This window comes from Panthera pardus, unplaced genomic scaffold (genome assembly GCF_024362965.1).
Source record: "Panthera pardus isolate Hobbes unplaced genomic scaffold, ASM2436296v1 HiC_scaffold_24, whole genome shotgun sequence".
Classification (NCBI taxonomy): domain Eukaryota; kingdom Metazoa; phylum Chordata; class Mammalia; order Carnivora; family Felidae; genus Panthera; species Panthera pardus.
Genome location: NW_026526810.1, coordinates 107,846,152 through 107,860,639, shown reverse-complemented (window position 1 = coordinate 107,860,639; position 14,488 = coordinate 107,846,152). Strand labels below are relative to the sequence as shown.

At 42.5% G+C, this 14,488-nt stretch overlaps 1 long non-coding RNA gene across 4 annotated transcripts in view; it reads left to right on the top strand.

Moving 5' to 3' along the window:
- Positions 1–3,746, top strand: part of LOC109268239 (uncharacterized) — a 55,894-nt gene extending 52,148 nt beyond the window's left edge. For all 4 annotated transcript variants that reach the window (XR_008417251.1, XR_002080532.2, XR_002080531.2 and 1 more), the window contains 2 exons: positions 1,466–1,871; positions 2,242–3,746. This is a non-coding gene — a long non-coding RNA (uncharacterized LOC109268239). The remainder of the gene's footprint in view (positions 1–1,465; positions 1,872–2,241) is intronic.
- The last annotated feature ends 10,742 nt before the right edge of the window (positions 3,747–14,488 follow it).

Below are 14,488 nucleotides of genomic sequence, written 5' to 3'. Positions count from 1 at the left end.
ACGGTACTTTTTCACCCTCCTGCTGTCACCTCACCGTCACCAGATGGCTAGGCTGCCTCCCTCAGCTCTAGGCATAAGGTCTTCCTACTACATTCAAAGATGAGAAAAGGGGGGCAAAGGATCCTATTCATCAGGAAGGAAATATTTTCCAGATTTTTTTCCTCTGCCCATCATGGGAGCTGGATCACACGGCCATGTCAAGCAGCAAGGCAGGCTGAAAAGTGATTATCTGGCAAAGAGGTTTAAGATTCCCATGATTGGCTTAGACCAGTCACAGTTTATATTTATTCAGCCTTTTTATTCCTACCTTTTCAGTGCTTTTTTAGCTCTTTCTTACCGTGGTCAAGGCTGCAAAAGGAGGAAATGACTATTGGACAGGCAACCAACAGTGCCTGTTCCTCAAGTGACAATGGTTCATCACGTGACCCTCTGCACTCTGATAAGTAAGAAAGGACAATAAAGTTACATATATACTGTGACAGGGCCGGTCAAGAAGTGAGTTGGGATTATGCTCGGCTCCTGCTTTAGCCTGGCCAACAGTAGCAGTGAAAACTACAGCAAAGACACCAAAATTGTAAGAATGCAAAAGCTGATTAAAATGTTCCATAGGCCGAACTCGTTACAAATACCATTAAGGAGTTCACGTGGGCCAAAAATGAGGAGGCAGTTGGAGTTGTGGTTCCGAGTCAGGCAGACAACAGTTCATCTCCGATAGTATCTTCACTGAAGACAGCTCTCCTTATGTCTTAAGACTAAAAATCAGCCAGCTTCCCTGGTTAGAGAGGCCCACTTAGCAGGGCAAAAGTCAGGACGTGTGCCACGATACAGGTGGTCAAAATTTTGTTTACATGCCATTTGTGTGCGTGTGTCTGTGCATGGTTCTCAGCAATGCATCTACCAGGCATTGCAAGAAGTCTGACCACTATATGCCCAATAAAATCATCTGCTCTAAAAACCAGTCCCTGGGTCTCTGAGTCTCTCCTGTTCTCTTTGTATGACATCCTCTTACGAACTGGAGAGGAAAGCCAGGAAACTGCCAAGGCTTAACACCATAGTGTTACCTCAGAAAACAACCACATGGGACATATTTTTGGCTTTTGCCCACCCCAACCTCTCTCTCTCTCTCTCTCTCTCTCTGCCTTATTTCCCTTGGTATGGCTGGAGCCTGGAGCCCAGTTTGGGAAATTATAAAAGATACTGTCAGTGGGAAAGCGATGGCTAAGTAATGCCAAATTTAAAATTAGGATACAAAACTGTAGCTCCCAGATGATCTCAGGTATATCCAGATATATATTAACTGTACAGTTATATAAAATTAGAAACCTTAATAATAGTTCTCTCTAGGTGGTGATACTTGGGTGATTTTTCCTCATACTTTTCTGCATGTGTAATTCCCCAACCATAAATACTGCTCTCATAATTAGGTAAATAACCATTGTTTTTCTTCTCTCTCTCTTTTAATCAGCGTCACAGAGGAAGAGGCTATTACGACAGCTGGTGCTGTTCGCCATCTTCAGAAGGAGCAAACCTTCCAAGAGCTGTTTTTCTTTACATCAAGAGGTGCATTTCTCACTGGTGAGCGAATAATCAATAGATCAGGACCAGAAGTTTTGTGATGATTTCTCCGGGAAGAGACTGCCCAGGGTGCTTGCGGCCTGTTCTGCCTGTCTCCCTGCCGCTCCTGGCTCCCTGCAGAATTTAGCAGATTAATCACCGTGCTCCAGCCCAGACTGTTATTTTTAGCTCTGTTGACTTCTCAGCTGGCTGCAAACAACCATGCACTAGACAAAGTACCTTGCAGGTGGGCAAGAGAGCCCCGCGAAGGGAAGAGGAGTACTCACCCCACCGTGAAGAATGGCAGGGTATCTCAGGTAGGAGGTCTTTGGAGAAGATGAGACCAGGCTGAAGGCCCCAGGGACTCCGGGCTGCCTGGCTTCCCGCGCCACCTCGTGCCCCTTTCCCCCATCACTGACTGGGCTCTGGCCTGGGTGGCCTCTCCTCATTCCTCCAACCCACACCAGCCTCTCTGGGTCACTGATTTGAAGTCCCTGCTCTTCCGAGAGCCCTGCCCTGAGGAGTCCACCTAAATTGCTACGGGCACGGCCCCGCCCCCCCCCGCCGCCACAGCCACCCTCCGGCCTTTCCCCGGGCTTGAGTTGTCTTCATACCGCCTGTCTTCCTCTGAAGTTTTATAAAAACGCGCCCTATTTCGCTTGTTGCTTATCTCCTCCGCTCTGGCAGGAGGGAAGCTCACGGAAAGAAGGAAACCCGTCCTGTTGACCGGTGGTTAGTCTTCACGTGGATCGCTGCCGGGTATAGTTGGCTTGCAGTAAACAGTTGAGCCATCAGTGGACGAACGGACAAGTCATCGCCCTCCCCCGCGCCGTGAAGGTGACTTTGTGGCAGCTGGACTGCGCCTCACTCAGGTGCCGAAACTCCCGAGTCCAGTGTCACTGCCTTTCCCTTTGGTCGCCCTCGCCCGCCTCCATGATCACTGCCCAGCAGCACTGCCTCCCGCTCACGTCACTCGCTGTCGCTTTGTCTAGGTCATTCCCTTCAACCTTTCCTCTGGGGAGTCCCCTTAGAGCCTCAGCCTTTTTCTGGGCATCACCACTGTGCTCTTTTAATTAAAAAAAAAAATGTTTTTGGCCAGCTTTATTGAGGTGGAAATGGCAAACGGAAGTTGTATAAGTTTAGGTTGTACAGTGTGATTTTTTTTGAAGGTGTACAATGTGATGACTTCATATATGTATACATTTTTCAGTGGCGAGAACACTTAAGATCTACTCGGCAGATTTCAAGCATACAATATAGTTTGATTTACTGTAGTCACCCTGCTGTACCTTAGGTCCCCCAATTTATTCTTCTTATAACTGAGTTTGTTCCCTTTAACCAACATTTCCCCGTACCTCCCAAGCCCGCGGCAACCGCTGTTCTACTGCCTGGTTCTGTGAGTCCAACTCTTTCAGATTCTACACGTAAGTGAGACCATACAGTATCTGCCTTTGTGTCTGGCTTATTTCACTTAGCATAATGCCCTCCAGGTTCCTCTATGTTGTGGCAAATGGCAGGATTTCCTTCCCTTTCACTCTTTATCGTAATAGAAACACCTTCTTTCCCATCTGGACCTAGCCTCTGAATGTCAGAGACTGTAACTAGTGTCCAAGGGCAGTGACCCAGAAAAGCCCACAATAGCATCCTTGTTACTGCAGAAGCTCCCGTGAGGCCTAGTTCATCCCCGACACTCAATGTGACAACTTCCTCGCCTCTAACAAAATGGAACAGGTAGTCCTGAATTAAACCCTCTTACCAACTGTGGACGTTTGCTACCATCGCATGCTCCTGAAGTTACAGACACGATGAGGAAAGTCAAACGTGTCACGGACAGTTGGACAGTAATGACAGAAAGGTCTTGCCTTCTTGATGACCTTGCTGAGCTGCTAAATTGCCCTGAGATCACTTTCTTTTGGACTTCTTGTAGTTTAAACTGCTGTGGGGCAGGCACTCTGTTACTTACAGAGGAAGAAGTCCTAACAGGGTGTGGGATTGAGCAAGAGTTTCTTTAAGGATGGGAGATATTTGTACATATAAAGCCCTTTTTTTTTTTTGTGCCATAATAATAATAATAATGTTATTACTATTATATCATTATTTGTAAATAGATAATTCTTTATCATATTTCTACTGTACATTTGGGTTTACTTGTAATTTCTGTTTATATCAGTTCTATTAAAATCAGGAAGAAGAAAAAATGCCTATTATTTCTTCTTTTATTCAATATTGTTTTGTAAGTTTTAGCCAATACAATAAGGAAATAAAATGAAGCAATTAGTATAAATATTGGTAAATAGTAAAATTTTCATTTTCAGATTAGAAGATTGTTTTCCTAGAATGACTAAGAGATTCTACCTTAGGTCTCAGTTTCCTCATCTGTAGAACTGATATGATAGTATCTAGCTTTTAGAAATATTGAGGATTAAATGAGCTAATATGCATAAAAAACTTAGACAAATGCCTAGCCCATTGGTAGTTCTTGTTATTGCTAGGCTATTGTTATTAAAATAATTGAATAAAGTAATTAGACTCAAAATTGAAATGCAAAGTTTAGTTTTACTTAAAAAAATTTTTTTAATGTTTATTTACTTTTAAGAGAGGGAGAGAGAGACAGAGCATGAGCAGGGGAGGGGCAGAGAGAGAGGGAGGCACAGAATCCGAAGCAGGCTCCAGGCTCTGAACTGTCAGCACAGAGCCCGACGCGGGGCTCGAACTCACGAACAGTGAGATCATGACCTGAGCCGAAGTCAGATGCTTAACCAACTGAGCCACCCTGGTGCTCCAGTAGTTTTACTTTTTTAATGTTTATTTATTTGGAGAGAGAGAGAGGGAAAGAGAGAGAATGATCACGAGAAGGGGAGAGGGGCAGATTCTGAGCTCCGCGCCGAGCCCAACATGGGCCTCGATCCCACGACCCTGGGATCATGACCTGAGCCAAAATCAAGAGTTGGAGACTTAACTGATTGAGCCACCCAGGCACCCCGGAAATCCCATTTATTATTATTATTTATTATTTTTTTAATGTTTATTTATTTTTGAGAGGGAGACAGAGCATGAGCGGGGGAGGGGCAGAGAGAGAGGAAGACAGAGAGTCTGAAGCAGGTTCCAGGCTCTGAGCTGTCTGCACAGAGCCCGACGCAGGGCTCGAACTCACAAACAGAGAGATCGTGACCTGAGCCAAAGTCGGACGCTTAACCAACTGAGCCACCCAGGTGCCCCCGGAAATCTCATTTTTAATAAAAAAATCAAATGACAAAATGCCTAGAAATGAAATTCACAAGAAAGGCAAAAGGCCTAAATAACTACAACCATAAAACCTGATTAAAATGTGAAAAAAAGGGGCCCCTGTGTGGGCTCAGTCGGTTGAGCAACCAACTCTTGATTTCAGCTCAGGTCATGATCTCATGATTCGTGAGATGAGCCTCATGTCGGGCTCCATGCTGAATGTGGAGCCTGTTTCAAATTCTCTCTTTCTCTCTCTCAAAATAAATAAATAAACTTAAAACAATGATGGACTTGGTACAATAATAGACAAATTAATGAAACAGAATCCAAAATTGGTTCAAGTAGATATGAGTCTTAATGTTTGACCAAGTAGAAAAGGGTAGATTATTGAGAAAATTATGCTGATAGAATTGGCATCCGGAGGGAAAGCAGGTTAGACCCATGCATCATGCCATGTACAAAAAAAAATTCTAGATAAATGAAAAATCTAAATGTGGAATATAAAATCTTAGGAAACCAACTTTAGGAAAACATTTGCGTAAACTTGAAGTGGGGAAGCCTTAAAGAAAACAAGGGCCAGAATTCATAGCCCAAACATGGGCATGTTATACATGTAAAAATTAAAACCTTCACATGAGAAAAGGTACTGTAAGGAGCATTTTAAAAGGCAAATAGACTTTGGGAAGGTATTTGCAACATATGTGGCAAATAAGGGGTTTATATCATGAATTATATTGAGAGCTCTTACACATCTGATAACAGAAAAATGGACAAAGGATATACACAAGAGTTTTCAAAGGAGTCTATGCACAGGCCAATAAACACTTTTTAAATACCTTAAATATCTTGGAGTAGAATTAAATACATATTTCACATGGTAGATTGGCAAAAATTGAGAAAGTAGTAATGTATTTGTGAGGTTGGAAAAAAATAGAAACAATATGAATGTCTAGTAACAAGACCGATTTAATAAATATGACACAAATATAGTATGAAATATTATGCAGTTAATTTTTTAAATGCATTTTTAATGCATTGATGTAGTTCTAAGTAAAAAGCAAATTGCAGAATCATGTGTATATGTGATACCATTTTTGTAAAACCAACCCAAACTAATTGTCTTCAGCAACCTCTATATTGGTATACATGAGCATAAAAAAAAAAAAAATGGAAGAAAACTCATCAGACCTTAACATTAGTTAATTCAATAAAGGAGACATATTGGGGAAGGGGATTTATTAAACTATTCCGTGTGTGTGTGTGTGTGTGTGTGTGTGTGTGTGTATTATTTAACTTGATAGAACAAGCATGTATTTCTTTTGTGTTTAAAAAAATAATCAAGTGATGTGCACTTCTGGCTATGGTTTGATGAAAACAGAGCTACCAAGGAAGTAAGGACCTGAAGTATCAAAAAACTAAAGGAATGGAAAGTACTGAGAAGGAAGCTGAAATTCTCTAGTGCTTTACTCCTTGAAGCACCTGCAGACCCACCCATAAACTCTGGTCTACTGAAAAGCTAAGAAGAACGTAGCAACTAAGAGATTGAGATACTAAGTAGAATTTTGAGCAGTCTGATGGGCATAGAGACAAAAAAATTGGAGTTCTGGCTCACTACAGAAGTGAGCCTTGGGAAACAGGGGTGACAGGAAACAGACCGCTGCTCACAACTGCATGGAACAGTCTGGAATAAACTCACGTGCTGACAAGATTAAGATACGTCATCTCTATCCTAACCGCCTACCCAAAAGAAAAGTAATTCCTCTCTAAACAAGCTAATATCCAGAGACTCAAATTGTACACTCAAAATGTGTACAAATCTTCACACATAATGTTAGTATTCAGTAAAAACAAAAATGAAAACAAAAAACAAACCCAGGCATTCCCAGGGACAAGAAAAACAGAAGGTAGGGAGGGAGAGAGAGGGAGAAAGGGGAATAGGAGGGAGAGGGGAGGAGAGGGGGAGAGAGGAAGGAGGAAGGAGGAGAATAAAATCTAGAAATAGACCCACAGGAGATCTAGATACTGGAGGTATCATATCCAGACTTTAAAATAGCCGTGATGGATAGATAACAAGATGGCAATTTTCAGCAAAAACCTAGAATCTATAAAAAAGAAAAAGAGCAGATGGAAATTAGTGAACTGAAAGATAGGGTAGCATAAAATACTAGACTAAAACATAGAGATAAAAAGGAATAGAAAATCCAGATGAGGACATACAAGAAATGTGGGGCATAGTAACACAGTTGAACAGTACTGTAACGAGTTCCAGAAGAAAAGGAGACAGACAACAGGAGAGAAATATAAAAAAAAAATTTTTAATGTTTCTTTGTTATTGAGAGACAGAGACACAGCATGAGCACGGGAGGGGCAGAGAGAGAGGGAGACACAGGATCTGAAGCAGGCTCCAGGCTCTGAGCTGTCAGCACAGAGCCTGATGCGGGGCTGGGACTCACGAACGGCAAGATCATGACCTGAGCCGAAGTCAGACATTTAACCGACTACGTCACCCAGGCACCCCCAGAAATATTATTTAAAAGGATAATTACCACATTTCCAAAATCATTTAAGGGCATTAAGTGACACATTCAAAAATTTCTATAAAATCCAAATAAGATAAACTCAGTGAAAGCCACACCTAGGCACATGATAGTAAAATGGATAAGAACCAAAGAGAAAATTTAAGAGCGACAGAGCAAGATTCATTAGCTGCAGTAAACTGACAACTGACTTCTCAACTGCCTAATTTACATTAAATTTAATAAAGCAAGGGTGCATGTTGTAACCTCTAGGCGAAGGATTAGCAAACGTTTTTGTAAAAGGCCAGATAGGAACTATTTCCCACTTTACAGGTCATACAGCGTCTGTTGCCACCTCTCTGCTGTCGTAGAGCAAAAGCAATTGTAGACAATACATAAATTGGCATGACTGTGTTCCAATTAACTTCTACTTGCAAAGCAGACCATAGGCCACAGACTGTGGCCCACAGGCCACAGATTGCTAAGCTCCGCTCTAGGATAATCATTTAAAAATGATTCAGAGGGGTGTCTGGGTGGCTCAGTTGGTTAAGTGTCCGACTTCGGCTCAGGTCATGATTTTGCAGTTCATGGGTTCGAGCCCCGCGTCAGGCTCTGTGCTGACAGCTTGGAACCTGGAACCTGCTTCATATTCCGTGTCTCCCTCTCTCTCTGCCCCTCCCCCGCTCACACTCTGTCTCTCTCTCAAGAAATAAATAAACATTAAAAAAAAAAAAAAAAAGGATTCAGAGAGTGTGTAAGAAGCTCCACACATCCTCCCTGGGTGTTCTCTGTTCCCATGGCCGTAGGTGACTACCTACGTGCTGATGGCTCCCAATCTGTGTCCAGCCAGACTTGTCTTCTAAGCTTCAGAGATGTCTCTGCAGCCGCCTCTGAGATTTCCTATTTGAACGTCACAACAGGTTCAGCAGGTGCAAAATGACACCTTCCTCCTTGCTCTCCAAATGTGTTTTCCCTTTTGTATTTCCTAAGCGGGTGCAGCCATCCATCTAGCTGCTCAAGCCAGACACCTGGAAGTCGTGCTAGACTCCCCTTCTCTGTCATCTGTTAGTCAATCCGCAAATGAGGCCTGCTTATTCCGCCATGGAAATATTTTCTCTCCAGCAACTCACAGTCTAGCAATAAAACCTTTATAAACAAATCTGGAAAATATGTAAGAGGTAAAAGGATGTGCCGCTGGATATTAGATGAGGGGCTTGATCACTAAATATCAAGCAAATTACTGTAACCTATGGCTAGAAAAGAAAGTGTGTCTAGGAGGAGAGGGCAAAGAGAATGCTTTGTTTTTGAATGAAAAACCATTTTTTTTACATTTATTCATTTTTGAGAGACAGAGAGAGACAGAGTGTGAGCAGGGGAGGGGTAGAGAGAGAGGGAGACACAGAATCTGAATCAGGCTCCTGGCTCTGAGCTGTCAGCACAGAGGGCCCAACGCAGGGCTCGAATTCACGAACCGCGAGATCATGACCTCAGCCGAGGTCAGAGGCTTAACCAACTGAGCCACCCAGGTGCCCCGAAGAGAATGCTTTAATGCTGACATGCCATTCTCTTTATTCCACAACTGTCCTCTACCTGCTACTGGCAGGAAGTGCGTCCAAGAGCAGCCCTTTCTTTCCATCCGCCATAGACATTTAGGGAGGCCCATTTGGGTTAGAAGAACACAACAACTCCAAACTTCAAAGGCATGAAAATCAGGAGCTCCTCTTAAAGAGACCTGTTCTCTTGCACAGAAGATGAACCGTTCTTCTATCCCTTTGACCATTCTCAAGGTCATGGTGCAGTGGGAGGGAAGGGAGAAGCTGTGAGCTCTGAACTGAGACAAAGGAACCTGGATGAATGGGAATCCTAACGACCAAGAACACCCTACACGGTTTTGTGAAAAGACAAATTTGCGGAAAACATCCGACAGGGACATTACACGAACAGAAAATTACAGCCCAATCTCTACCGTGAATATAGATACAGAAATCCTTAACAAATTAGAAACAAACCAAATCCATTAATACACATAAAAGGATATTTCACATTAGCAAATGAGTCCATATAATTTACCACTTTAACAGATTAAGGAAAAACTTCATACAGTCATCTCAATAGATATAAAGAAAGCATTTGATAACATTCAATACAAGTTTATGATATTTCAGAAAACCTTAAGAAACTAGGAATTGAAAGGAACTTCCTTAATATAAAGATTTTCTAGAAAGAACATACAGCAAACATCATATTTAATGGGAAAATATTGAACTATGGGAAATATTCTCCACTATTATGGGCATATATTATTATTGCAGAAATATATTAATAAAAACATCAAAACTATTATCCATTATTAATGGAACTACATTAAGATAAAGAAAAAAACAGAGAGATTCCCACTATGTCCACTTCTATTTACCATTGTATTTGATATCCTACCCAATGCAAAAATGAGATTTGAAAGGAAGAAATTCGTAAACATGATCATGTATGAGGAAAATGAACAAAGCAAAGTCTGCCACTATTAGAACTAAAAATTTTAGTGCTGTCACTGTATTCAAAGTAAGTGCACAAAAATCAGTTGTATTTTATTTACCATAAAAACAGTGCAACATAAAATTTTGTTTAACAACAAAAAGAAAACAATACCATTTGCCTGGTATAACAAAACCTAAATACCTAGGAATAAATCTAAAGAAGTATGTGTGAGACCTATACATTTTAAAACTTTACTGGGAGGGCGCCTGGGTGGCTCAGTCATTAAGCATCTGACTTCTGTTCAGGTCATGATCTCATGGTTCATGGGTTCGAGCCCCACGTTGGGCTCTGTGCTGACAGCTTGGAGCCTGGAGCCTCCTTCAGATTCTGTGTCTCCCTCATTCTCTGTGCCTCCCCAGTTCGCACTCTGTGTCTCTCTCTCAGAAATGAATAGGGACACCTGGGTGGCTCAGTCAGTTAAGCTGCTGACTTTGGCTTGGGTCATGATCTCGCGATTCGTGAGCTGGAACCCTGCTCCAGGTGAGTTCAAGCTGCACTTGGGGTGAGCCCTGCTTCTCTCTTTCTCTTCTCCCCACTTCCCCGCTCTCTCCTTCTGTCCCTCCTGGCATTCTCTCTCTGCCTCTCACTTCTGCCCTCTTACTCTCAAACAAATAAAACAAAACATTGCTGGGAGAATGTAAAGACAATGTAAATAAATAGATAGCTAATCCTTGTTCATGAGTCAAAAGACTCAATATTATAAAGATGTAAATTATCTTCAAATTGATCTATAGATTCAGTGCCATCTTAATAAAAATCCGGCAGGCATTTTTGTGAAAATCAACGAACTGATTCTAAAATTTATATGCAATTGCAAATAAATACATATTTGTATGTATACAAGAATAACCGAGATACTCATGAAAAGAACGAAGCGAAAACACTCGCTCTACTAAATAGCAAGATTTCTTACAAGTTACAGAAATTAAGACATATGAGGTACAGAATAGAAAAATAAACCCATAAAACAGAGAGTCCACAAACAGACCCATACATACACCAATACTTGGTTTGTATCAGAAGGTGACGTTGCGGGTGAAATGATCTCTTTTCAACAAATTGTCCCGGGTCATTTGTATGTCCACACGGGAAGAAAACGAAATTTCACCCCTTCTTTACGTTAAATCAAAAAAGATATCAAAATCAAAAGCCCTATAAATACAGAGAACCAGCTCGTGGTTGCCAGAGGGGAGGGCAGTGAGGGGAAGGGCAAAAATAGGTGAGGAAGAATGGGAGATCCAGGCTTCCAGTCATGGAATGAATAAGTCACGGGAATAAAAGACACACTGTAGGAAATATAGTCGATGATATTGTAATAGTGTTATACGGTGACAGATGGTAACTACACTTGTGGGGAGCACAGCATAATGTACACAGAAGTTGAATCATGACGTGGTACACCTGGAACTTATGTTTGTGTCAACTACACTCAAATGAAAACGTTTAAAAAATACAATTCTAGGGGCGCCTGGGTGGCTCAGTCGATTGGACGGCCGACTTCGGCTCAGGTCATGATCTCTTGGTCCGTGAGTTTGAGCCCCGCGTCGAGCTCTGTGCTGACAGCTCAGAGCCTGGAGCCTGTTTCCGATTCTGTCTCCCTCTCTCTCTCTCTGACCCTCCCCCGTTCATGCTCTGTCTCTGTTAATAAACAAACGTTAAAAAAAAATTAAAAAAAAAAACAATTCTAGAAGAATTATAGAGCCAAACTTTAAAGATAAAAATTAAGAATTCTAGAAGATAACATGGAAAAATATCCTGATGACCTTGGACAGACAAAGGATCAGAGAGCACTTAGGATAGAGAAAAAAAAAATGATAACTGTGCTACACGAAAACTAGAAACTTTTAGGGGTACCTGGTCGGCTCAGTCACTTGAGCCTCTGACTGTTGATTTCGGCTCAGGTCATGATCCCAGGGTTGTGGGATCAAGCCCCATGATGGGCTCCCCACTGAGCATGGAGCCTGCTTAAGATTCTCTCTGTCCTTCTGCCCCTCTCCCCTGCTCACACACACACACACACACACACTCTCTCTCTCTCTCTCTTTCTCTAAAATTAAAACAACAAAACTAAAAATTAAAAACTTTTATTCATCAAAAGACACAATGAAGAACATGAAAAGGCAAGCCACAGACTGGGAGGAGATATTTGCAATGCTTGTAATGACAGAAGTCTCATATCCAGAATATATAAAGACCCCCCCTCCACAGGTCAGTAAGACAAAGGCAACCTTATAGAAAAATAAGCCACAGACTCAATCAGACACTTAACAAAAGAGGATATTCAAAAGCGAATGACTGTGTATGAAAAAGTTCCCACTTCAAGAGTCAGTAGGAAAATGTAAATGACAAGCACAATTAAAGGGAAATACACACCTGTTGGAATGGCTAAAATCAAATAGATTGATAATACTAAGCACTGCCAGCAACGTGATGCCGCAATGCTAGGGAGGGGCAGGTGTTAACGGCTACAAGCAGCTAAAACCCATCATTATCCATTATAGGTGCATGTTCACGAGCCGTCAAGTCCATTCCGAGGTAAACGCCCAGGAGAACCCAGTACACATGTGAACCAAAACACACGTATGAAAATGTGCATAGCAGCATTATTCAAAATAGCCCAAAGATACATATAACTGGAAACAACTTAGATGTCAATCATGACCAGAATAAAAAATTGCACTGTGGCGTATTCGTTCAGTGGAAACGCCACGCAAAGACCAGTCACAAACAGTTGCCACACACACTCTGGGTGACCCTTCCAGACATACTGTGAGCGGACACAATAGTACACATTATGCTTCCTTTTGCACAAAATCCCCAAATCACATTAAACTCAGGTAGCGTTTCAGAAGTTAGGAGAGTGGCTACCTTTGAAGACAAGGAAATGCCACTGGGTGGGACCTGAGGAGTACCTAGGACACATAATATTTATTGTTCTGGGTGATGATTCAATGAATTATAATCGCTTTGTGAAAATTCTTTGAGCTTATACTTACGACCTGTGCGCTTGTCTGTATGCGTGTTCTACTTCAGTAGACAATTTCATTAAAGGAAAACTGAAGAAAAATAATTCAGTGAAAGATTCTGGAAATATAAGTTATAAGAAGGTTACAAATTATATAACCCACAGGGAAGAATTAGATCTTACTAAACTACCCTATTGTCAAAAATTCCTTATGAAACTTTTCTCTCTCTGACAGAGCTGCTCCAGGACTTACCTTAAGCTTCAACTTGATTGTCTGCTTCTTCCTCTCCTCAGCTACTCTCAGATTTTCTAGTCCCAGGGCCGCGGAAGGCTGGCACCTGGATACAGCGGTGCCTGAAACTAGCAGAGGTAGAGGCAGCAAAGGCAGGCAGCGCTGTTCCTTGCGATGTGCCACCAACTTGTGGAGCCCTGGGGCGTCACGGTAAATAATGGGGCATAAGAGAGAATCCACATGGCAGGCTCTCAATATTCACCATCTGCCCCATTGGGCTGCCAGCCCCTGGAGAAAGAAGGGCATCACCGCCTCCTGCATCGACATGGCTCCCTTCCCCTCCCCTTTTGAGTTCTCACTCCACTGCCACTTTCTCAATGAAGCTTCCAGGACAAACTCCCCAAGCCGCTTCAGTTAAGAAGCCAAACAGTGTCCCTTCCTTCCCTCAGCAGTCCCTTACCCTTCTCCTCTGCTTTGTTTTTTTCTCCACTGCCCCGTGTATTGTGTTCATTCATTTTTATCATCTGTCTCTTCCTTGAGAATGTAGGTTCTATGAGGGCAGGGATTTTTACCTTCACTATCCGTAGCTGTGTCCCCAGCACTTAGAATAGTATCTGGCACATCGAAGGTGTTCCACAAATATTTACGGAGAGAAAAAACACACACAAAAGTGTATAGCACAGTGTCATAGCGTGCATTCAGTAAAAGCTGGTCTCCTTCCCCCCAGCCTTTTTTTTAATTCTAAAAGTCAGGTTGTTTCAAGCTTCCAAATAACCTCAGGTAACTCCTTAAAGTTGGAATATAGCAAACACACATAGAATCAGCCAGAATACTTGGATTCTGAATTCGTCTGCTCTGGCTGCCATAACAAAATACCACAGGCTGGGTGGCTCAAACAACGGAAATATGTTTTCTCCCTCGCCGGAGGCTACAAGTCCAAGATCAAGGTGTCAGAAGGTTTTGATTTCTGCCGAAGCCTCTCTCTCGACTTGCAGATGGCTGCTTCCTGGCGTGTCTTCACGTGGTCTTCCCTCCCCCTGTCTGTGTCCTAATCTCCTTTTCTTATAAGAATGTCAGTCATTCCATCAGGACCCACCCTCATGACCTCATTTAACTAACTACCTCTTCACCTCACATTCTGAAGCGCAGGAGGTTTACCAGTTCCACCTACACATTTGGGGGTGGGGGTGGGGGTGACCCTTCAGCCCGTAACAGTTTAGTCCTTGCTGAGCCACTGAATCCTCACATCAACCCCATGAGGTGGATGTTATTGTTATTATTACTTCTTCCATGGAACTGGTGAGGACACAGAGGCTCAGAAGGGAGGGCTGGGTTTTGTTCGCTTCGGTGTACCTAGAGGTCAGATAAACCCACACGCATCGCTCTGCCTACAGCAGTGGGTGAACGTGTGACGCTTCCCTCACCTCCTACCTTTCTACGCAGTCACACCCTGCCACAGGT